The 25,356-nt window shown below is 40.9% G+C and overlaps 7 non-coding genes across 7 annotated transcripts; 6 read left to right on the plus strand and 1 right to left on the minus strand.

The window, feature by feature from the left end:
• Positions 1–1,519: 1,519 nt before the first annotated feature.
• Positions 1,520–1,704, minus strand: LOC140330190 (U2 spliceosomal RNA). Its single transcript, XR_011920663.1, has one exon. It is a non-coding gene; the product is annotated as a U2 spliceosomal RNA (small nuclear RNA).
• Positions 1,705–12,884: 11,180 nt separating this feature from the next.
• On the plus strand, positions 12,885–12,966 carry TRNAS-AGA (transfer RNA serine (anticodon AGA)). The gene has a single exon. It is a non-coding gene; the product is annotated as a tRNA-Ser (tRNA).
• A 1,184-nt stretch (positions 12,967–14,150) lies between these two features.
• TRNAS-AGA (transfer RNA serine (anticodon AGA)) lies at positions 14,151–14,232 on the plus strand. Its single transcript has one exon. It is a non-coding gene; the product is annotated as a tRNA-Ser (tRNA).
• A 2,964-nt stretch (positions 14,233–17,196) lies between these two features.
• Positions 17,197–17,278, plus strand: TRNAS-AGA (transfer RNA serine (anticodon AGA)). The gene has a single exon. It is a non-coding gene; the product is annotated as a tRNA-Ser (tRNA).
• Positions 17,279–19,738: 2,460 nt separating this feature from the next.
• On the plus strand, positions 19,739–19,820 carry TRNAS-AGA (transfer RNA serine (anticodon AGA)). Its single transcript has one exon. It is a non-coding gene; the product is annotated as a tRNA-Ser (tRNA).
• Positions 19,821–20,199: 379 nt separating this feature from the next.
• On the plus strand, positions 20,200–20,271 carry TRNAG-UCC (transfer RNA glycine (anticodon UCC)). Its single transcript has one exon. It is a non-coding gene; the product is annotated as a tRNA-Gly (tRNA).
• Positions 20,272–23,340: 3,069 nt separating this feature from the next.
• Positions 23,341–23,426, plus strand: TRNAY-GUA (transfer RNA tyrosine (anticodon GUA)). Its single transcript is given in 2 exon segments — positions 23,341–23,377; positions 23,391–23,426. It is a non-coding gene; the product is annotated as a tRNA-Tyr (tRNA).
• Positions 23,427–25,356: the final 1,930 nt, after the last annotated feature.

Genomic DNA, 25,356 nt, shown 5'->3' on the forward strand with positions numbered 1-25,356 from the left:
TTGCCTCCGGGGTGGCAGGCACTTGGGTCTCCTCCACACCAGGCGTTTTACCTTCTTCCGACCGATGAAACCTTGAAGAAAAGATAGGATTAGACAGGTCTCTGACGGCCTGTGCATATGATTTCTTGTCTGAGCACTCTCTGTAAGAATGCCCAGCTTTGCCACAGCCATTACAAATTATTTCATTAGGGCATTCGTTAGCTAAATGACCTATTTGACCACATTTCCTACAAGTTGTAATGCCTTTGTTGGGACAATCATCTGCGGTGTGCCAAAACTGTTTACATTCACGGCAAAATTTGGGCATGCCTTTGTAGTTGATAAAGACACGATCTTTCCCAAGCACAATGACAGCTGGGAGGTGATGGACTCCGCCACGAGCTGCTGTGTTGGGTTTAAGGACAACTTTAAAAAGGTACTTGCCATTCCAGATTTTGAATTTATTTACCTCCTTCCTCACAAAGATAACTTTTTGGCAGACTCAACTTAGATAGTACATTACGTCCTCATGCTGCAAGAAAGGGTTATGCACCGTGATAGTTACGGGTATTTCCCCACCAATGTACAGAGGCACAAAATAAAGGTTATCAAGATCAGGATCATCAATGTTTTCTACTACCTTATCATAAAAGACATTGCAGGCCATTGCATTGGTGAAAGTGAGGAAGAACTCACATCCTCTCCTCTCTTGCAGGTAGAGAATCTCCTCCCGCTTTACATTCAGCTTCTGAAAAAGCACCTTGGAAACCAGACTTTCCAGGTCCACCAATCCTCCTATGGAGACGATCTTGAACGAATTGGTAATCCTCGGCTCAAAAGGGCCAGGCCCACGGATAGCACCATTCCTCCTCTCCTCAGCCATTTGCATAAATGCAAATTACAGGAACCAGGAACCACACCTTAAACTGCAACCGATACCTGTGCAGTGGACATCCAAAAGCTCTTACTGACCGAGATCAGAAAAGAGCCGATCACTCTCATACCGTTCGGCCAGCACTGTCCCCAATAGCAGCAACCAGTGCACCCGAAGGAAACACCGGAAGGCCGAGGACAGTAGGTAGCCTACTGAGCAAGCCTTTTAGTGTCAATCTGTTACAGATCTAAGATAAAAGGCTGAGAAGCGATAACCCATTAAGGGGCCCAAGTGGGCCTGTCCCCGTGGGCCCAGTATGGGCAGGTTGTAGTGAGAGGACAGGCCAGCCGTGTTTCCCAGATGCCCAGGCACACCTGGCTGGCAGGTGCCCGCATCAGCATCTGTCTGTTTTGCATGTCCCCGCCTCCAAAACGCCAGTCCGCTCGGGCACCGCCGCCGCTCTAAGGACAAAGCATTGGTGGGCTTAAACCTGGGCTGGTGATCTGCTTCAAGCAAACAGGGGAGGGCTTGCTTGAAGCATTCCTCTGAGGAGGATCCCAAATGGCCAAGGCCAAAGGTTTGGCAGTCAGATGTGACATCAAGTGACATCTTGCCATTTGCAGCCATTTCTCGCCATTTCTTCCTGAGGAGGATTTTGTCTTGTTCTGTCTTTGGAGTACCATATAAGAGAGTTGCACCACTCCTGGAAGCACTGCAATACACTTCCATCTCCCAGTTCTAAAAATCCATTTAATATATGGTCCCCAGATCGGGGACGTATCAGATATTAAACTAATAAGAACAGATTTTTTTTTATTTTTTTTTTTTACATTTTTTTTCAGAACAACGGTTTTAGTTCTTAACATCCAAGAACTTTTACATTCTTCATCATAATAAAAACGTTTTTTTTAATAAAAAAATATTGAAATGGACAAACAATTTACATATTTATATATTTTATATTTAAACAAAAGAACAAAAATTAAAATATTTCATTATCATTTTAACTATCACTATAAAAAATGCGTTCTATAAAATTCCATTTCTTTTTCTTTAGGCACCTTCATCTGCACAAAAAACCTTAACATATACCTCCAAATGGAATCTATCTCCCTGTGAAACAGTCTGTCCATCCAATCCGGCGCCCCAAAAAATTTCGAAACAATACCCCTCCTACCTCCAGTCACTTGCATAATGCCTCTTGCCCACTTTTCTACTTCCTTTGTATCTTTATATTTTCTCCCAAAAACTCCCCTTAACCATTCCAACTCTATCCTACTTGGAATACCCCCTTCCGTATTGATTTTCAATGCTTTTTCCTCTTCAATCACTTCCTTTTTCCTAATTTTTTCTTCCGAAACCCCAGTCTCTGTTTCTTTTCTAGAGACCCCAGGTTGTACACTTCTCAACACTTTTTCTTGCTCTTCCTCTCTCCTTTTTTTCAGCACCTGAGTTTCTTCTTTCTTCCCACTTTCACTTTTTGAAAGCATTATACTTTGTGGCTCAGTTATTTTTTCCTCCATTTTCATAACTCCACTCTTTCTCTTCACTACCGTTTCTTTCTGGGGATCATGCACAGGTCTCATGGGTACAGGCTGCTTAACACCACCTTCTATATTCTTTTCTTCATCTTCCACTTCACTCACCTCTTCCTCTTCCATTTTTTCTTCTTCAGCCATCTCCTCGACCATTGCTTCCCCTTTACCATATTTTTTCATTTTTTCACTGCCAACCTTCCGACAGGGACAGAACATGTACAAGTGTCCTTCTTCTCCACATAAATGGCACTTTTTCTTTTCAGCACATGCCACACCTGCATGGTCTAAAGAACCACATACCATACACACCTTAGCTTTACAGTCATCTTGCTCATGCCCGTACCTTCTGCATTTCCTACAAAAGGATGGCATTCCAGCAAAAAATAGTTCACCATTCACCTTCCCTAGTCGGAACCTCGCCGGCGGCCTTACATTATCAATAAAACGGACTGAAAACCTCCACTTGCCAGTCCAAATTCCAAATTCATTCATAATTTTACCCAATATTTTTCCACTTGAACAAAAACGCTTAAGAAAAACAACAATCTCACTGACAGGCACATAAGGAGAGAACATCCGGACCACAAGAACAGTATCTTCATTAAAGTGCGGAATAAAACTAACTCCTACCAACCTGGGATCTTCTTTCTTTTCTTCCATTTTCACCAGAAAGTCCCGGTAAATTCCTTCTGTAGATAAAACATCAAACATCCTTCTTTTAACATAGTCATAAATTGCAATTACCTCCGCTTTTTGCACTCCCGCCATATTGAACAAAATTTGTTCCGTAACAAACTTCAGAAGAAAACCATCCTTTTCATCACCAAAAATAATCCGCACCGCATTAGAAATACGTGCGTATGGAGGTACAATACCTCCCTCTTCGCCCCATGGCTCCTCCATAGCAACGGCTACATTCGCCTTTATTTGCATAAAATGCAAAACTCTCTACGCCCACCGAGCCTCCACTGGTAAACCAGTGAGGTGATCGCTTCTCACGCTTTCGGTGGATGCTTACCCCAATAGCAGCATGAGGGGAACCCGCAGGAACCCCGAAGGCCGAGGCAGCCGTCCACCTACTCACTAGCACTCCTGACCAAGAAACAAGTAAACTTGATCTTAGCCAGAAGGCCGAGAAGTGATAACCCATTAAGGGGCCCAAGTGGGCCTGCCCCCGTGGTCCCAGTATGGGCCGGTCGTAGTGAGAGGAGAGGCCAGCCGTGTTTCCCAGATGCCCAGGCACACCTTATTAGTAAATGTTACTTCACCTGTACAGCTGGAAAGACACCAAGCCATTACAACCAGTTCAGTTTTGTGTGGTGATAAGTTGATGTGTCACAGAATTCTCTAATGGGGTGGTGAACCCTCTGTGTGTCCAGCACGCTTGGTTGGAGCCTGGACGACTAGCAGAGTGCAAGGCAGCAACTTCTGACTGTATAGGGTGATTGACTTTGAGAAGTTGTTGTTCATTGGTACGATACATAAGGCAGAAATGTAGTCAAACAGGCCAAGTTCAAGACAGGAAGCACTTTGTGATAGAACAAAGCTGGGATCGGATACCACACAGAGACGGTGCAGTACCAATATGGAAGCTATAAGTATTACCTGGAGAGCAGCAAATTCCTATGGCCTTTAACTTCTTATGAGACTGGGCAGATCATTGGACAGGTAGTTACTGATACCTTTCCACCAGAGGGAGTACTACAGCTGAAGTACCTCAGATGATGTTTCCTCCTCCACCAGCAGATGGAGTGAGTCTGTAGAGGATACTAGTCCTTTAGGGAAAGAAGTCACATGGTATAGGGCAGGGGTCGGCAAAGTTTTATAGTCACTAGGCCATTTATGGGGTGGGCAGGAGCACACTAGGTCGGACCCTCTCTAATGGCCCCGCCCACCACCCGGGAACGCCCCTGAAGTGAAATCCCTTTCCTCCGCAATGCATACGTGGTATATAGGATTTACTGTGATTTACCGTGGTAAATAGGGGAGCAACTGCAAGGGGGCAGCATCGGAGCTCCAGCTCCGGTAGTTCCTAACGCCCCTTGGCCGATCCGTCGGTTAGGCCAGAACGGGCAGGGGGCGTTATGCCGGAATGAACTACCAGCTAAGCCATATCTGGCCTAAAGGCCGGATTTTGCTGACTCCTGATACAGGGCAACAGGAAGACCCAAGCTAAGACCAGGAGATTCATGAACAAGGCTGCTGAAGAATTTATAGTAAGAGAGGATAATGAGAGCACAGATCCCTTGGACCTGCTGGGATGTGACATTATAGATGTGTGGAAGATCCTGAAGTGGTTCAAAAGGAGCTTCTGTGAATAAGGCTTTAGAATGTGATTGTATCTGTTATGAAAGCAAAGTTCTGGGCCCCTCTTTTTCATACTAGTTTATAGTTTTCAACGGGTTTTCACTTGTTTTACCATACAGATGAGTTTGCTTCAATAGTGCACCCTCAGAAAACTTGATATTTTGTGATTCTAATGCTGACAAATCTTCTGTTATAATACAATGATCCACTGAAGATCCAATGAGCTGTCAGTGGAGCGGTGCTGTATTGTATAGGTGAGATGCCACAAAAATGCTTGGATAGAACAGAATTCAGAGGGAGATTGTGGTAGCAACGAGGACTTTTCATCATACCCCAGTAAAGGCTGTAGCTGCCAGCCCTGTAGACGATTGTGTTTGGAAGAACTTGGGATTAAGCTTTGTGGGATTAAAAAGGATCAATACCATCTGCAGTATGGGGAGTGTGTAGAAAACCATGAACTTGGGATCTGACAACAGCCGGGGCTGGTCTCACAGCTTACCAGTCATTGTGTATGGTAAACTTATCACCTTGTACCTTATCATCAGCATACAAAGATATGGGGTTATTGGGTCCAGGGTGGCGGGTCAACACGGATTATTGCCTACTAGTAATGTTTGTGTTTTGGATTTAACTGGTATATAAAAACATTACAAGGTAATAAATAAATTCTCTTTATGTGATGGATTGATTATGTTGCCGTGTACATGTGTAGTTCTGACTGAGAACCTAGTGGAATAACAGAGAGAATATTATTATTATCCAATATTTATATAGCGCCAACATATTACAAAGCACTTTCCAAAGTCATGTCACTAGCTGTCCCTCAAAGGGGCTCACAATCTAATGTCCCTACCTCATACCTGATAAAAAAAATTTGCATTTGTAGTAATACAGCTAGGTCTTGTCCCTCTCCCAGACGTCTTCCCTCTTTCTCTCATTTCCGTCTCCTATTTCCCTACCACTTCTCTTTTTCTCTGTTGTTCATGTAGGACAGCTCCCATGGTGTCTGTATGTGTCAGCATCAAAGGCTGGTATTAGCAAAGATTGGGTGTCTCAAGCCAGCTGGCCTAGGGGAGAAAAAAAAGTATAAATCTGGTGCGTAATATCAGCTTTCCCTATTTCCAATAGGGTTAATGTCAGAAACCTGTGCAGGCTGATAGCTAAGGCCAAAAAAATCTCCCTTTAGGATTTTATGGGCATTCAGCAAAAATATATTTGCATGTTATTTACCTGTAAGAGCCCTGAGACTGCTGGGAGCTGCCATATTGAATGTGAGGAAGTTGACACTCCATACTATTTCCCTTTGCTCCTTATCATGAAGGCTACATAAAAGGTTATATAGGGAGGGGAGGGGCAGAAGAGCTGGGTCAGCATAGAGTGTGATGTGACACTCCCAGAAGAGGCAAGTGCAATGACATGGATTGGAAATAGGTTGTGCTAGGGCATTGAGATTGCTTGGAGTAGTCACATTTGCTAACAAGTTTAAAGGCCTTCAAATCAATCCAAAAAATAACTTTTGGAAAGCAAACATTTTGCAAGTAAGCATATTTACATCTGGTGACGGGCTCTTTGTAAAGTAAAATTTTAGTTTCAGGTGCAATTACTAAGTTTTGAATGGAGATGCATGGGTTTATTCATCCTGCGCAGGATTGTCTAATTCCAGTTCTTGAGAGCCACATACAGGTCAGGATTGTGATATAAACAATCCATTTCTGGCTCTGTAGACTGCACCTTACTAAATGTACTCCTGGCCCTCTGGGACTGAACTTGGACAGTCCTGACCCTGATTTTGCAAGTTTCTTGAGCTGGATCACTCCAATAGTCTCTTCACATTGAGATGTCATTTAACTTCTATAGCAGTCGGACAAACTGTGAGTGTCGGTGGGGAAATGTCACTCCTGGCTTCCGATAAACAGAATTTAAAAACAAAGTACCAGTTCTGAGTGGACTTGGCTTTATTTTCACTATTGTGATGGATGTAGAAGCAGCTGGTACTTAAGACTCCTTAATACGCCTCTGGACTGTGTTTACACGACTCCCTTTTTATAGAAACCGGTCTCTGACCTCAGAAACCTTTTCTATAGTCTCCCACCCCACTTTGAAGACACTTTTTGATTTGAAACTTTTTGGCTGATACTTTTCCTGTTTCTAAGTTTGATATATTTCCAGTGATTTTATCTCCAACTTGTAAATAAGAGATTCACAGACAATCTTGTGAAAAATTTTAATATTGTTCTGGTGTTTTTATGTAATTGCAGTGGCCAATCTAATGCAATATATTTAAATAAAGTTGTATTTAATTGTGCTCGCTGTCCTGTGTGTCATTAAAGCGGATGGAATCCTGAGAATATTCACTCCAATTGGGTTGTTTAACACCCCCCCAGCGGTTTAATTCTGTCCATATATCAAAAGTTACATTTTTTTGCATGGAAATTTATTTTTACGATAAAGGCCTATAATTCTTAGGCATAACTCACTGAAATATGTCCAATATTTACCCTCAAATCAACTCCAGGCCTTTAATCTGCTTAATTGATAAGGACATAACAAAGGAATTGCCCACACCAGCCCATGAAAAAGCCTTTGAGTCTATTGTCCAATTACTTTTGAGCCCCTGAAATGAAGTGATTGTGTAAAAAGTCTTTAAATCCTCACATTTTTATGCAATCTTTTTTGTTCAACACACTGAATTAAAGCTGAAAGTCTGCAGTTCAACTGTTGAGTTGTTTCATTTAAAACTATTGCGGACTTCTGGTTCCGGCGTCTGAATGGACCGGTTTTTAGAGTGCTCCGCCATTGTATTTGACCAGGATTTCATGGGGAAGAAAGATAAGCAGAAGGCCACCCCCTCCAAGATGGCCGCCGCATCAGCGTTCTCACGTGCTTCCAGTGCAGCATCCTCTCAGGTACACTCTGCTGAGATAGCTGACTCATCTCATCCTAATCAGATTGCAGATGCTGTAGCAGCCTTACTTAAACCCACATTGTAGGAAGCCATTGATACTGCGGTACAAAAGGGTATTCAGTCTTTAAGAAATGATTTGCGGGAACATTCTCAGAGATTAGATGCCGCTGAACAGCGCATTACTATGGTGGATGATGATGGTACCTCCGCCAGAGCTATTATATCTACACTAGAAGTTAAAACACAAGCGCTGCAAGACAAAATAGAAGATCTTGAGAATAGATCGCGGCGTAACATTTTACGTATTGTGGGACTACCAGAAAGTATTAAGCCGTCCCGAGTATCTGTTCAAATGTAATACCACAATTACTGGTTGCCTCTACAGATTGCCTGTAGAGTGGAACAGGCTCACAGACTGGGCCCTGTGCGTACAGAATCATCTAATCCCTGCCCGGTGTTGGTGGCCTACTCTTACTACACAGATAGATCCCGCATTCTTCAAGCCTACCATAATCAGCGTAACCTACATGTGGAGGGTGCCTCCTTGCGGCTGTTTGCGGACTACTCTGCTGAGGTCTCACATAAAAGGCGCAGCTTTCAACAAGTTTGCTCCACTTTATTCCAACACAAATTGCACTTTACACTAGTACTTCATTTTTCAGATGACCAGGGCCGCAAATATTCTCTTACATCAGCGGAGGAAGCAGAAAGACTGGTGCATACTCTATTATCTGATTCAGCTTCTACTCAATCTGTACGATCTGAAAGATCTTCTACCTCCCCATCACGCCCTGCCGCACGTTCATCCATCCCTGTATACTCACCTAAGCAGCCCAGGCAACTAGGAACACCATCTGCTAAGAGGGTTCGTGATACTCTCTGCTCCGACCTGCAGTCCAAGGCGAGATAAACCGGAAATAACTCATCTCCATTTAAAGTGCCTTTTTCTATGTTTCTTTTTGAAATGTTATTTCCATGATTCCCGCTATATGAGGTGTGAGCCCGCCCCTGACGGCATTGTAATGTTTTTGCACATGCTATTGTTGTGGTTTGTGTTTTGTTGCTCTGCGAGGAAAAAAGGAAGGTCATTCCTCCTTGTTGTCTGTCCTTTCCCATTTGTTTCCCTGCTGTCTTCCCTTTGTATTTTTGTTTGTGTTTTGGCAACACTCACTGTTTATGGTCTCACAGCCAATATGATTTTGAGGTCTTCTGTCTATATCCTGATAATCAGGGGTTCCCTATGTCCTCCAGGCTTTTCATCAATCGTCTATACAAGTCCGATTCAGTGTCATTACTCTCCTTTTTATGTGTATTGGTTATGTTCCCTGGCGATTCCCCTCCTATTTGGCCAAAGACCCGGAGTTTCAGGGAATGTTGAAATCAGCATGGCTTGAATATGTCCAACACAATGCTGCTCATAGGAATGACCCAATACTATTCTGGGAGGCAAGTAAGGGTTACTTGAGAGGTAGGATCATTTCCTTTATGGCGAAAAAATAACTTTATCCCATTTTTCACAAGCGCAACAGGAGCTTAGACTAGCACAACAAGCACTGACGGATAACCCTACCCAAGATACTAAACAAGAGTGGTATGCCTCCAAACACAAATTTGATTCTTGGCTCTTCCAATATGAACAGCTGAAATGTAAATACAGATCCCTAGAATATCATAAATATGGCAATAAATCGAGTAAAATGTTAGCCAATTTGGTTCGTACCGGCTTCAAGCCAACATATATTCCTAAATTAAACACAACAACGGGTAATGTGGTTACCTCGCCAAAGGAGGTGAACCATTACTTGGCTCAATATTTTCAAAATTTGTACTCCTCTCCATCAGCAGATCTGCAGGCGGGGAAGACATTCCTATCAGAGGTTACCCTACCTAAATTGCAACCCAGTGATATTGATGCTCTTAATGCACCCATTACTACAGAACAAATATTGGCCACCATTACTTTGCTAAAAAATGGAAAAGCCCCAGGCCCGGATGGGTTCACCACAGAATTTTTCAAAATGCTAAAGGATGAGGTGGTGGAGGATCTCCATGCCCTCTATTCTACCCTTTGGGAACGGGGTATATACTTTCGTTCAGGACAAGAAGCTTATATAAGACTTCTTCTGAAAAAAGATAAAAACCCTTGTGATCTGGAATCGTATCGCCCCATCTCTCTGGTAAATATAGATGCTAAGATACTGTCTAAAATTCTTGCCGACAGATTGGCTAGATTATTGCCCTCCCTTATCCCCCCTCTCAAGTGGGTTTTGTTCAAGGCAGAGCAGCAGTGACCAATATTAGGAAGGTACTGGTAGCACTGGAGACTGCCAAACATCGGCCAGATTTAGACCTGGCTTTTGTTGCTATAGACGCCCATAAGGCATTTGATACAGTAAATATACCATGGTTCTTTACGGTACTGCAACATGTTGGTATCAGGGGTTCTTTCTTTAAATTGCTTGAGGCTATGTATGCTTCTCCAATTGCTTGCATACATACTCCGGGGTTTATATCAAGTCCCATTGCCCTTCATAGAGGGACTAGGCAGGGGTGCCCCTTATCTCCCCTCCTGTTTAACCTTGCACTGGAACCCTTGGTTAGATACTTGGATTCCACCCCTTTATTGCATGGAATTCCAGTTCACGCAAGTGAGCTACGCACCGCTTTTTTTGCGGATGATATCTTAATCTTCACATCTAACCCCCGACTTGACAGTAATAATATTCAAACTGTGTTTCAGACTTTTGAGAGTTTTGCTGGGTTGAAAATAAACTTTGACAAAAGTGAGATTTTATCCTTAGCTACAGTTGGGGATGTTGCGGATAGTTGGAGGACATCTGTGCCTTTTAAAGTGGCAGCACATTCTATTACATATTTAGGTCTCTGTATTGGACATTTGCCGTCATCTCTTTATGCCCTGAACTATCCGCCACTGATTGCCAAAATACAAAAAGAGTTGAAAATGTGGGAACATCTACCCCTATTGTTCCTAGGCCGTTGTCACCTAGTGAAGATGATGTCGTTTTCCAAATTGCTTTATCCGATGCAGACATTGCCTCTTTTACTGACTCATACTGATGTAAATGCTTTTAACAGGGCTTTCACGACATTTTTGTGGAGCGGTAAACGCCCAAGAATTTCTCTGGCTAAATTATATCTACCCAAGACTGAGGGTGGTGTGGGTTTTCCCAATATAAGACTCTACAACCTGACCACACTGGCCAGACATGTTGTCGATTGGCTTAGGGGTACATCCTGTTACTCCAATCTACCTCTGGAGAGTGCTATGTCATACCCCTGGAACCTCTGTGTGTTATTACATTGTAGCTTCTCTTCCATTCCCGTCTCTTTGCGCCATAACGTTTTAATTAGAGACACGGTGGTTACATTGAAGGTGCTTAGACAGCGGTTCAAACTGCCAGTTTGTATATCTCGTTATTTACCTATTTGTGGCAACCCTATGTTCCCTCAGGCACAAGACCATGCAGCATTTGAGATATGGAAACAAAAAGGTCTGCTGTACTTTAGAGATCTCTTCCAACTGGAGGAGTCGACTAAACTTTCCTTGACCAGTTTACAGGCGATATACAATGTCATACCTCAAATCGTTAGCTCTCCATTATGCAGAGTTGTTACGACCCAATAACTTTGACCATCTTCTAACATTGTCTCCACCTAATATATCTAATATATATGCATGTCTTCTGCCTATTTTTACTAAACCTCTGTCATCCTCTAATGTAAAACTGTGGCAGAAAAATTTCCCAGATCCTGACATAGTGGACTGTATTATACAAGGTTATCAAACGGTCAGGCAAAGTATGGTCAATGAGAATTGGAGAGAATCTCAGTTTATGTTACTGCACAGGGCCTACAAGGTGTTTAGACCCTCTTTCTCTGCCTCACAGCCTAGATCATGGCATCTCCAGTGCCCCAAGTGCGGCTGTTCAAATGATTCTTTGTCACATCGGCTATGGTTTTGCCCTGAGATCATTACATTTTGGTCTCAAATAATGATATTCATGTCCAATGTGACTGGTCATACCGTACCATCTACTCCTGTTTTGTTGCTGTTTGGTTCCTGGGACGGCATAGACATAGATAACATACCTCGATCTGTACGGACTTGGGCTAATACTTGTCTTTTGGCTGCCAGAAGAGCAATTATGCAAAACTGGATACAGCCCCATCCTCCTGGCCTGGAACAAATCATCTCCTCCATGAAGACCCCATTTCACAGAGAGATGTTGGATGCTAAGATGCAGGGCAATGACTCCATAACTCGTTTCTGGACACACTGGTACAAATTTTTGATCTATGCCTTTATTGATTCGGACTCTAACTCGATCCTTGAAATGTTTAAATACTCTACATGGTATATCACCAATATATCTGGATGACTGTGTGATTGCCAGCTATTACCATTTTGATGTTAACAATGTTGAAATTCTGAGTGTTCCATTTTTGTTCCCCCTGTTTGTTCTGTCCTCCCCTCCTTTTAGTTATAATTGTATAGTTGTATTTGTATATGTATAAATGGAAATAAAAACAGTTTTAAAACAAAAGTTGATTGTGGTAATGTGCAAAACCAAAATTGGAAAAAAGTTGTCTCTGTCCAAATATATATGGACCTAACTGTATATTATATGAAGATTTCTTTGTATTGGACTCAATACAGGTATTTTGTATTGAATCCAAAACAAAATTATTTGAATTTCCGGCCGCTCCTCCTGCCTGCACCGACGTCACCGGGAAAACCCCGGAGATCGTCTCTGCACACGCCGGGAGAAGATCAAAGAAAGAAGACGTGTCCGGAGGAGCTGCAGGGACCAGCAGGACGCCGGGGGACGGCAAAAGAACAAGGTGTTTGTTTTTTTTATGTTTACGTTTATGTTTTAAACGACCCCGATTATGACTCGGGATTACAACTTTTTGCATGGAACATCCACCCTGAGTCACACTCGGGATTACCGCTAGGGGGTTTAAATAATCAGGAAGAATTTATTTTTTGTTGCTGTTGGAGTAAATTAAACCATGCCTTATAAGGTTTTTATTTTTTCTTTATCTTGATCAATAGTACAAGTATTGTAGTATGTTTTTTTTTTTCCTAGTGGTTGAACTTGTGTGTTTTTTTTTCGACCTGACTATGTCACTATGTGATAAGAGCAGTTGTGACATGTGGGAGTGATATGAAAACCTCTGTCAGTAGCAATATTTAAATTTCGACAATAGGGTTGAAGTCAGCAACCTGTGAAGGCCAATCCAATGTGACCATCGTGTTGTAGTCGTGGCCGAGTGGTTAAGGCGATGGACTAGAAATCCATTGGGGTCTCCCCGCGCAGGTTCGAATCCTGCCGACTACGAAATTGTCCTTTTGTGGCTTTCGGAAAAGTTTACTATCCATCTTGCATCAAAACTCTGGTTGATTCTGAGAACATCACTAATGGAAGAACTTGACTCTCTCTGGCAGACCAGAACTATGAAGTCAATCAACAAAGAACGTAACAAAGAAGTTACTCTGATCAACATTGAGAAAGTCACCATTTGTATCAATGCTCTATAAATGATTTTGCTAGAAGACTGCAGATGGCCTATAATCTTTTGCTGTTCAGTGAACAGCATCATACACTGTGTTAATCAAAACTGCAGATGACCCTAAAACTACACATGCCTTAGTCTCCAAGATCAGGTAAAAATTGGGAAGTACAGGGGGAATTATACCGCAGAGAAAATTACTGCTTACTTTCTCAACCAGGGTTCCATGGAACCCTAAGGTTCCTCCATAATTTGTCAGGGGTTCTTCGAACTATGGCTGATCGACCTCCCATAAAATGGTGCTTGCAAATTTCAGTAGGAAAAATGTTATGAAGATAGAAAAATTTAACTCACTGAAAGAATATTAAATATTAATGAATATTTAAAGACTCAGTTGTTTGGATGTCATGCTGACTTTCTGATTTGGTTATCCTATGACTCTCTGGGTTCCTTTACACTTCCAGTGAATATGAATCCTGAATTTCCACATCCTGAGGTTACATCTGATGGGACAGAAGTAGCTGGGCAAGTGATCTGGAGCAGCAAATTTTAACATTTGTAGTCTGTTCCAAAACAAAATGCCGCACTTATGACCGGATCCTCTGGAGCACACTGTACAAAACTGTACATTGGTCTGCAGACTGTCGGTAAACTTGTCACACTTGCAGCATTGCAGACTGGATCTTTCCTATGCTACTCACTAAACAACCAGGTGGCAGGAACAGAAACTTGATAAGTGAGGAGCATCTATACAGGATAAAACTGGGTAATAAATTATTAAAGGAATTACACCAGAGACTGTTCATCCAGGGATTATCTGATTGTCCTTAAAGAATCAGTATGGAATTAAATTGGAATACATTGAACCATGTTTATAAGGTTTTTTTGTCCTTCTTTGGCTCAACTGTGCATATAGGGTTCTATCTGGAAAATGCCAATTAGAAATGATTAACATGTAGTTGTGGCGGAGTGCAGCAATCTGTGATGGCCAATCCAAAGAGACAAATGTCTTGTAGTCGTGGCCGAGTGGTTAAGGCGATGGACTAGAAATCCATTGGGGTCTCCCCGCGCAGGTTCAAATCCTGCCGACTACGGATTAATAGTTTTCTAAAAAAACTCACTAACTTACTCACTAATTTAAGTAAAATCTGTTGCTGATTCTATAAACATCAGTAATGCAAGTTGTTGAAACTATCTTACAAGGAAGTACTATGAGGCAAGTACCTTACCAGGTGAAGCAAATATGACATATGGAATGGTTTAGGAAGTGCACAACAATGTGTTATTCAAAAGCTGAAGATGACCCCTAAAACTGCTCTTGGGGACATATAAGAATATGCAAGAAAGGCTGAATATCTTACCCATGCCTTTTCTCCATGATCTTTCATTACAGGCAGAGCTGGGAAATTAAAGGGGCAATACCAAAATTATTATCCTCTTGATTAGTTACAGGAGTCTTGTACACAAACCCAGTTTTTGTATAGTGTTGATGGTATAGTGGTGAGCATAGCTGCTTTCCAAGCAGTTGGTCCCAGTTTTATAACTTGTTTTGCCTAACGTGGTTTCTTGCTTTTGGGGGATAAAAGTCTTCCAAGAAGGCATACGCAGATTTTGTGATCAGTTTTACATTACAGCTAAAAAGCTTTGTGAGTCAGACTTCTAAATAAGCATTATGCATGGTTCTGTACCCTGCCAGATCCTATTTCGTAAGCCTGGGAAGATGGAATACAGAGGGTCACAAAGGAGCAAGTTTGGTTTTAACCAGCAGCCACGGCATAGGAATCAGAAGTTCCATCTGGTCGTTTTAAAAAACTTTTTAGGATTCAAGAGATTTCCAATCAAAAAAATCCTTTTTCCCTTGGTAAAGGTGAACCCAAAGGTCCTTTATGTGAAACCACAAAATTAGAGGTGGATAGTTCATTACAGGTAAAGAAGTAAAGCCTTCTGAAAGTTGATCCATCCAGGCATTGTAGATGGGAGCAAGATTATACAAGTTTTACAACATTTGGAAAAGAATAGTCACACTCCTGTGTGATTTCAGTTATATTACATGGTTAGTAGATAAAGTCTTTGCCAAGCCCTCCAAGTTACTATTACCTTCAGGCAGCAGTTCCAAGAGACCCACAGAAGTACAAGGTGTTTCTATCTTACATGCAATGAATGGTGCACACTCAAGCAATTATGCTGTTTTCAATGGAAAGAGCAAGAAAGTGGATTTTACTCCAGAATTGTCCCAGTAAAAAGGCATCTAATGGGCCAGTTCTGGTCCTGGAAGACTTGAATTCCTTTGTTCAAACTAAAACATTTTGTAGGATATCATTGCAGACAATTCTGGCTGACTCAATGATTTCAATAGACTTAGCAGATATTTACTGGCCTGTTCCAATTGTGGAATGTCACCATAGATTCTTGCCATTCTCATTCAACACCTCCAGTTCACCTGTCGACCCTTTGGTCTATCCATGGCATCCAAGAATGTTAAAAAAAAGTCTCAAAGAATCAGCCTATTTAAATACCATGAAGGTAGAGAGTCACAAGAAGGTAATTCTGCAAACTCTGACTATGATAAACTATCAGAAAAGTCAATTATGTCCAATGCAAGAAGAGAAATATTTGGGCATAGTATTCATTACAGAAAAATAAGAGTGCTTCTGCCTTTCCACAAAGTGGCACAAAGGATAGTGTGGTGAGTGAGTTTTAGAAACTGAGCAGTGTAAGTGAAAAAATGCTAGTAAAAAACGCTAGTACGTGAAAAAGATCTTCCTGATGCTGACAATACCATCAATGTCCATGGATCCATGGCCAGGATGGCACATGTGTCTTTTCCATTTGTTTCCTCAATTCATGGGTTTCCTGCTTGTTGGAGTATAGATATACTGTACCCTGGTCAATCTGGCAAGAGTTGGCAAGGTGGACCTCCCATAACCATCTGTCTGGGGGACTGAACTTGGATTCTAATCAATTAAGGTTAGTTTGCTCTGTTAGTCATAATAGTGCCACATCCCATATACAGTATTTAACAAGAAGGCAAAAGATACCACATAGAGTAGATTTTGTGTGTTTTTATGGATTAAAAACTTGTTTTTAAAATACATTGTTTTTAATCAACACAAGATTGATTTGGTCATTACTTTGAAGACACGTGCCTTTAAAATAACACACAAAATCCACTCTATGTGGTATCCGTTTTCTTCTTGGGTTCTAATCACCTTGAAGACCACTGCAAAGGTTGGGTAGCCCACTGTATGGGACATCAAAGCAGGGCCTTTAGCTTTTTATTATACGGTGGGTCATTCCATTCTGTTAAAGTTGTTAGTGGCCTGGGAATCCTTGAAAGTCTTTGCTTACTTGCGGTATCAGCCTGGAGTCAAGGTACTCATGAACAAAAGGTCAGAGAACAAGACAGAGAAAGGTCTTCCTATCTATGACCTCCTATCTACCTGGAATGTGTCTACAAGTCTTGGTTCAACATAAGAGCATAAAACCTTTGATTGGGCAACCAAGTGGCAAATTTTTTTTTATATTGATACATGTAAAGTTATGCACTTGGGGCTAATAACATACATGTTTCATACAGTCTAAAGAAGAATGAAATAGGTGGAACAAAAAATGCAGAAGAATCTGGGGTCATAGACCTAAAGTAAGCATTGAATGCCAAGTCACAATTTCCAAAGCTAGCAAAATACTTTCTTGTTTTAAAAGAGGTGTAGAATGCAGAGATGAAGACATAATTCTGCCTCTGTACAAAGTATTATTCAGGCCTCATCTGTATTATACCGTATGAAAGTTGTTTGGGGGGCAGTTTGTGAACACATGCATTCAGTTGTGTTGTGGTGGTTTGCTGTGCCGTAACTGGGTGTGACATCTAATCACGCTTCTATGCATGGCCAGCCTTTTCCTTTCACCTGAATGAGATTGTATTGCATTTGTTAGATGACTGGAGAAGGCCTATAATCGCAGGTGATGAGACAACCTCCATCATTGTTTCTATTTCAATTTTTTAAAATAAGGTAGAAATTAGGGAGCTGTGTAGACCTTTCAACATGTGTGAACATGGTGTAGTCGTGGCCGAGTGGTTAAGGCGATGGACTAGAAATCCATTGGGGTCTCCCCGCGCAGGTTCAAATCCTGCCGACTACGGGTTCGTTTTATGATCTTGAAGATTAGTAAGTGGTGCCTGAGAGAGAGAAAAATATTGTGGTATACACCCCTATAGAGCAGCACCAAGAGATGGGATTTATATGTAGACAGTATAGATCAAATAAGTAAATCTCATAATGGTGACACGTTTCACAGAACACTGTCTGCTTCCTCAAAACAAGAGATCAGAAATATATTGATCAAGGATTGGATACAAGTTAATTGAACTGTTCAAGATGGAATTATTCAAATACAGCTTGTTGCCATACTATAATGTGGAAACATACACATTACTAAATAGGCAGATTGAAACAATAAATAGTAACATACTTTGATGTTTTATAGTCATAATGAAACATAGGAACATTGACACTCCTCTGTAAAATCAGGGAGAAAAATGATAAACAAAACTTAAATCACACTATTTCTAAGCAATCTACGCACTTACAACAGATTTTGTCTAAATACTGGAATATACTAAAGAAGATGAAATATTATTCAAATATATTGATAAAGTGCCAAAAATAACTTTTAAAAAAATCCTTCCTCTTTCCAAAACAAGCTGGTTCTTAGCCATTTTTCAAAGCAACCGACAGATGGACTAGAAATTACATTGTTTTCTGTGAAAAGATAACAAAACTTCTCACACAACATCTTTGTTTGCTTGATACAGAAAATATGAATAAAGGAAGTTGTTAAAGCGGAACGAAATGAAAAACCAAAAATGACACTTACCTTTTATCTGGCATGTCTCTGGATGGTGCTCGTCCTTCCTACAATCTGGTCCTGTGTCGTCCTGGAATTCCTTGTCGTCTCTGGGCAGAGGAAGTGCCGAGTGCCGTTATCTTTAATCTTTTATTTCTGTCTTCCTCAGTCTTCTTGCTCTGTCACCTGTTCTCACACTGTACAGGTGCGTGATCGGGTGACGTAGTAGCTGTGAAGGTGAAAAAAAGAGAGCCGATCTCGCTCCGTATGTGTGAGATCGGCATCTCTTTTCCCTAGGAGGAAAATCAGGGAATGCGCAGAAAGAGCAGCCAGAGCCTCCCAGGATGTGTGACGTAGGTATTCCGGGAGGCTCTGCGCTCCCATTAAGTCTCTATTGCTGCTGCAATCAAAACTTAAAAGGGAGGGTGGTGCATCCTTTTTTTTTTTTTTTTTTTTTTTCGAAGGGTGTTGTTTCTCTACAAAGATCGGTTGTCTACTCTTCTATGTAAATTAAAAATGTTGAGTTTAGGTACGGTTTAAATCTATGTGCCAAGCAAGAACTATGAAAGCAAATGACTTACTAGGTGGAAGAGTTGTCACCACTTACATGGTGACATTCACACTCATGTAATAGCATTGGGAAAGGCACTTTTTCTGTCTATGCTCTACAAACGACAGAACTCTAAACTCAGACCATACCTAAGGCAGTCTGTAAGAGATTGAAGACAAACATTATGAGACACTAACCCCCCTGATGGTGATCCCGAGTGTGTCTCAGGGTGATTTTTATGTACCAAAAGCGGTAAGTCCGAGCCACACTCAGGGTAGAAAAAAAATCTGACCTGCTCCCCTCGATCCACTTATGTCCTCTAGGGAACCCTAGAAAGCTTCTTCATCACATCCTCGATTCACTTGATCAAGGTGATGCGTGAAGCATCGGTACACTGGGGAGGTGTGGCCTGGCGGGAAATTTAAAGGCAGATTACATTGTAATCTTTAAACCATTAAAACATTGATTACAGTAAAAAAGTTATAAAAAAATAAATCCAAATAATAAGTAATTTATCCAAAAGTTTATTCTATTATTGTACCCTTGTGTGGACAAATTAAAAAAAAAAAATGTAATTTTACATTTTTTAAATACATTTATTAAATTCACTATTTTTTATAACTATTATTTATAAATATTTATTATATTTTAATTCATGATTTGTGTTTCAAACTTATCCTACCCGGGAGTTATTCCTAAGAATTACAGGCCTAAAATATTAAACAACAAATTTCAATGCAAAACAATGTACCGCTTTTGACATTAAAATACGGCCATAATCAGACCGCCAGGGAGGTTCAGGGAAAATTGAAGCCGATTCAGATATTTGACAAAACCCACATTTTAGGGAATATTCCTATCTGCATCTTTGGCTTATTTCAGATATGCTGTAAAACTCAGAACTACCAACCATTCTGTTAAATAACCGTATGGAAGTTGTTTGGGGGTCAGTTTGTGAAGACACATACATACAGTTGTGTTGTGGTGGTTTGCTGTCCCATAACTGGGTGTGACATCTAATCACACTTCTATGGCCAACCTTTTCCTTTCACCTGAATGAGATTGTATTGCATTTGTTAGATGACTGGAGAAGGCCTATAATCAAAAGTGATGAGACAACCTCCATCATTGTTTCTATTTCAATTTTTTGAAATAAGGTAGAAATTAGGAAGCTATGTAGGCCTATCAACACAGGCAAACGTCTTGTAGTCGTGGCCGAGTGGTTAAGGCGATGGACTAGAAATCCATTGGGGTCTCCCCGCGCAGATTCGAATCCTGCCGACTACGGGCATCTTCTTTTAAGGTTTTCTGAAAGGCTTACAAACCATCTTATAACGCCTCCCTGTTTGGCTTATTCTTCAAATATCATGAATGGAGTTTGTTGAACCCATCTAGCAGGCAAGAGCTGTGAAGACAAACTACTTATGTTATGTTAAATGTTATACTCTGCACAGGTTAAAGAAACCACTCCGATTACCTTATCAACATTAAGGAAGTACATGACTGTACCCTACACTATCAGATGTCTGAAACCAGGCTGAAGTTATTACCTTATTTTACCAAGCTCTCTGTTCCATCAGTTTTTATAATTTTAACTTGAACTGTCCTGTGGTAGACCACTACAGGCACAGTGGAAGTCACATACATAAACGCTACAAATTGTGAAGCGTTGGTGGTATAGTGGTGAGCATAGCTGCCTTCCAAGCAGTTGACCCGGGTTCGATTCCCGGCCAACGCAAAGTTGTTTTGTGTAATTCTTTATCAGTAATATCTTTAATAAAATTATAAAACATATCTTCTTATATATCCAAGGTGATATCTCAACTACCATCTAACAAAGCCCGTAGTCCGGACGGTTTCCCTTACCTTTACTAAAAAAATCTTCTTGCCTGACCTGCTTTAATAATTAGTGGAATTGTTCAATGATTTTATGAAAGGAAAGCCAATCCCTCCCTCCATGTTAATCTCTCATATCACTGTCATACCCAAACCGGGCAAGGATCTGACGAATTATAAGCACACTGCATTTTTGAACTCAGATCTGTAAATGTATTTGTAGCTCCTGGAAAATAGGTTGTCTAATTTTCCCCTGTACCTCAGACAGGGGGATCAAATAGGTTTTATCCCATGCCGTCATGCAAGTGATAATACCAGGAGGGTAATCAATGTTACTGATATTCTCAATAAACATAAGACCCCATCATTATTCCTCGGCTTGGATACAGAGAAGGTTTTGACCGCCTCAATTGGCCTTCAAGTTCTCCACCCTTTATAGAATGGGTTTTTCAGGGCCCTTTGTTTGAGTGCTCAAGTCCCTATACAGGTGTCCTAAAGCCTCCATCAAACTGCCATATGCATCTTCCTCAATGTTCCCTATAAAAAATGGAACCTGAAAGGGTTTCCCTCTATCCCCCCGGCTCTTTGCCTTGTGCATTGAATCTTTAGCTTCTAAGATCAGAGCCAATCCCAATATTTACGGATTCTCATTAAAAGGGTGGTCTTAAAAGATTTCATTATATGCTGACGACGTGCTTCTTACTTTGACTCAGCCAACTACTACCCTCCCGAACCTATAGAACAAGCTCCGCATTTTTTGTGAAGTCTCAGGCTATAAGGTAAAATCTACAAAAACAGAAGCACCACCTCTGCATATGCCCCTCTTGCAGCTTTCTGCGTTGTGGGATTCCTACCCTTTTTATGTGGCGAGAACATTCTATTCGCTATCTAGGAACCCAAATTACTTGTTCATATAACCAATTGTACTCACACAATAACTGCAATTGATTTCATTTGTCATCATGCCTAGAAATTGCCTTAATAATCCAGACTGTTTCCACTACGTGTGTGGTCCACTTTGTGACCAGGATAAATCTTGGGCTCCACATGTCATCTGTTCCAGTTGTTCCAACGGACTGCGTGATTGGCTAAATCGTTGTAAAGCAGCAATGCCATTTGCAATCCCAATCTAATCGACTGCTATTTTTGCAGCATCAACAAAAGCGGATTCTCAGGTAAAACTAAGAACAAAATTGTATATCCCAGACTCAATTCTGCAATAAGGCCTGTTCCCCATGATGATTCATGGCCAGCTCCGGTACCGCCACATGATGGACTTGCTTCTGTAGAAGGTGATGAGGAATGTACTAGAGTTGCAGTTACAACCCCGAATATTCTGGCAACTTGATCGATGAAGATTCAGAACCAGAGACCTTTACACAAGCAGAGCTGAATGATCTTGTTCGTGATCTAAATCTCTCCAAAGACAAAGCGGAACTTTTTGTTTCAAGGCTTAAACAGAAGCACTTGCTTGCAAAGGGTGTAACTGTAACTCACTGTCAACGTGACAAAGTTCTTCACTAGTGATGGCTCATTGTGCTACTGTCATGATATAAATGCACTCTTTAACAGTTTGTCACAAGTATGGCATATCTTCATTGATTCCTCTAAAAGAAGCTTGAAAGCAGTCTTACGGCATGTTAATTCAAACCAAGTTTACTGATTGCCCATTCCGTTAACCCAAAGGAGTCCTATGACAACATGAAGTTACTACTAGAAGCAATCCAGTATAAAACACACCACTGGAACATCTGTGGGGATCTAAAGGTCATTGGCTTGCTGATGGTAATGCAAGGAGGATTCACAAAATATTTCTGTTTCCTATGCCTGTGGGACAGCCGATCCACGGCAGACAATTATGTCAAGCGTGATTGGCTACCGTGATCAAAGAGTACACAAGAAAATCACACTCTAAGCATTTCGGAAGAAACAATGGTACCTGACTGACACTGTTCAGTAGATCTATACCACAGTGTGCCTTATTTTACTTCACACTGAAGATGTATTAACATTCACTTCAATGGTGCTTACGTTTTAGTACAAAATACATGCACGTACAATGTTAACTAGTACTCATAACTCAGGAACTCTATGTGTTAAGGAAAAACTGAAAACAGATCTAAAATCTGCTCCCCAATGCTGATCCCACCTACTGGGGTTGTGGGCCTCATAGGGGCACTTTGGAACATATCTTCTGGTTTTGCCCTCTCATTCAGGGCTACTGGGAAAGAGTCAATAGGTTACTTATGGAGGTAACCCAGAAACAGATCATCATGGATCCGCTCACCCATCTTTTAGCATTTGCCCTTTACACGCCTTCCTAAATTTACCTGTAAACTCCTAACCCACTTATTATTGGCAGCTCGCACTCTGATTTCCACTAAGTGGAAACTTACTTTGCCTCCTTCTATGGAGGACTTACATAATCGTATTCAGGATGTTCGCCTGATGGAGTACCTAACTGCTCTACTCATAAACAATATTGACAAGTTTGAACAGAAATGGGAAAGCTGGGATGTTTACTACTTCCAGATACTGGTTTGAGAGTTTATCACATACACTCGGTACCCCAAGCCACAGACGCTTTACTACCCCTCCTTAACCCTTCGCCCCACTTTCCCCCTTCCAAGGTCTTATTCACCTGGTATTTGTTTTGCCACTGCATATTGTGTGTAACTGTATTCTGAGACTTATTTTTCAGATCTCAACTACTGTTACTCTGCACAGAGGATAGCACGGATATTCTTACCATCTAATGACCAATTTAAGTGTTTATCTTTTATTGTTATCTGGCTGCTGCCTATGGGTGTGGACTTGCTTTGATTGCACAATTCTCCTTTTGTACATTTTTTATAATTTTATTCTCTCTTTCCTTTTTCTTCCCATTCTTTTTGTTAAAATTTGTATATTTTAAAACTTGTTTAATAAAAACACATTTTAAAAAAAAATTACTAACTGGAATATCCCCGTACCTTCGATAGCTCAGCTGGTAGAGCGGAGGACTGTAGAATTAACATAGCAATCCTTAGGTCGCTGGTTCGATTCCGGCTCGAAGGAAATTTTTTTTTTTTTCTTGATTACAAACCACCAAATTTGTGTCTACATCTAATTGCATTTTTTCTCATCTCAGGTAAATATATGATATTTGACCCCTCTACTGTGACATACGTTTTTGCTTTAAGAGATCCTGTCACCAGACTTTTCAAAATCCATTTTTTATCCCCCCTATTGTGTGCTACCTCCCCCACCTCCTAGATTGTAAGCTTTTCTGGAGAGGGTCCTCCCTTCCTCCTGTATCATTGTTTGTATCTCTGTGTCCTTTGCACAAGTGGGACAAGAACTGTGGATAATGAGCAACTCGTGGTATAAAAAGTTGTGATTAGCCTTTTGGGCAGTTCATTTCTGGATGTCTAAAAGCGGTACATTGTCTTTCATGAAAATTTATTTTACAGGTAAATCATGTAATCAAAATAATGAAATAAATAAATTAAAAAATAAATACACTTACTAATAAACTTTGACATGATTTTGTGTTCAAACTTTATTATACTCTATTATATTATTCTGTAAAAAATATTTTTATGAAAGACAATGTACCGCTTTTAGACATAAAAAAACCAGTGTATTGCATCCAATACAGTTATGCTGTAATAAATACAATACAAAATAATTTAAAACTCCAGGGGAACGTCAGCGCACTTGCCGGGGGACAGATTGAGGAAGAATACGTGGCCAGAGGATAGCAGGATACTAGAGGACACCGATGGGACCAGGTGTTTTTTTTTGGCTACCCCAAGCCACATTCGGGGTAGCTTAAAAAAATAAACACCTGGTCCCATCGGTTACCGATTTCAGCAAGTTTTTTTTACCCCGATTCATTTTCGGGCTTACCGCTCTGGAGGTTCAAACAATGCAATTACTATGATGCAATCCAATGCCAAAGCAGTAGCGTGACCAGTAGTGGTATATCAATAAAAGAATTGGAGGTACAAATTGTATGATATAGAGCACAGTTTCCAGAATGGAATGGGGTAGACTAGTGGTTCTTCATGGAGTAACTTTTGAAATAACTTTCAGGTCCCCTGCTAATATTACCATTTCCACAGCTCACAGTACATTAGTGTGGTGGTCAGTAGGAAGAACGCCTCTTATATTGCTGGCTGTAGGAAGAACGTCATCTCCATAGATAGCCAAAAAGATTATTGATGTCAGATAACTTGCTCAAGGATCCCCTAGGAACCCTGGAATTCCACAGAACCCTGCTTGGGAAACACTGATGTAGACTATATAACATTATGCATTGTTATAGGACAGTGAAAAGACAAGATCATGCTTTTTGGCTCAGGGGTCTCAATGAGTTTAAAAATTTGACAAATGGCCCAGGAAAGTATCATATGAATTGAGAATGTTTGTATGAACTGATATAAACTACATATAAATGCCATTATCTAAAAGTAAAAGAAAACTTACATTTAAGTTACACTTGATCTCAGTTTTTTGCCAGTGGACAATTTTGTACCAATATACAAGATGGGTTTAAAAGCCCAATTGGCAGTTTGTGTAGTTTGCCCATGCCTGAGATTGACTATCATTCCTAGCAGGAGCAGATATTGTAGCATGGAACAGAAGCCCAGCCAGGCCGCTTTTGACAAAGTTTCTGTATGGGGCTGGGTGGGCCACAATCTTGGTGGAGTTGGAACTAAATATAAAACTTGATGCTCGTGCTTCAAGAAGGATAACTATGAGCAGTTCCTGGATAGCCAGGCACCTTTTAACTACACCCAATGCATAAACATTTTTGATTTTAGTGCCATTTTATATATTTGTAGTTTGTTTGCCACGTGAACTCCACACATTAAGGCAGCCTATTACTGAATGAGCTTCTTAACATACCAGAAATGGTGCATGTAGCCAAGACTATGGGGTCTATTTATAAAGTAGAGAACCTGACATTCACCGAGACCTTCCCTGGTAGAGAATCTCCCAG

This window comes from Pyxicephalus adspersus, chromosome 4 (genome assembly GCF_032062135.1).
Source record: "Pyxicephalus adspersus chromosome 4, UCB_Pads_2.0, whole genome shotgun sequence".
Taxonomy (NCBI): Eukaryota; Metazoa; Chordata; class Amphibia; order Anura; family Pyxicephalidae; genus Pyxicephalus; species Pyxicephalus adspersus.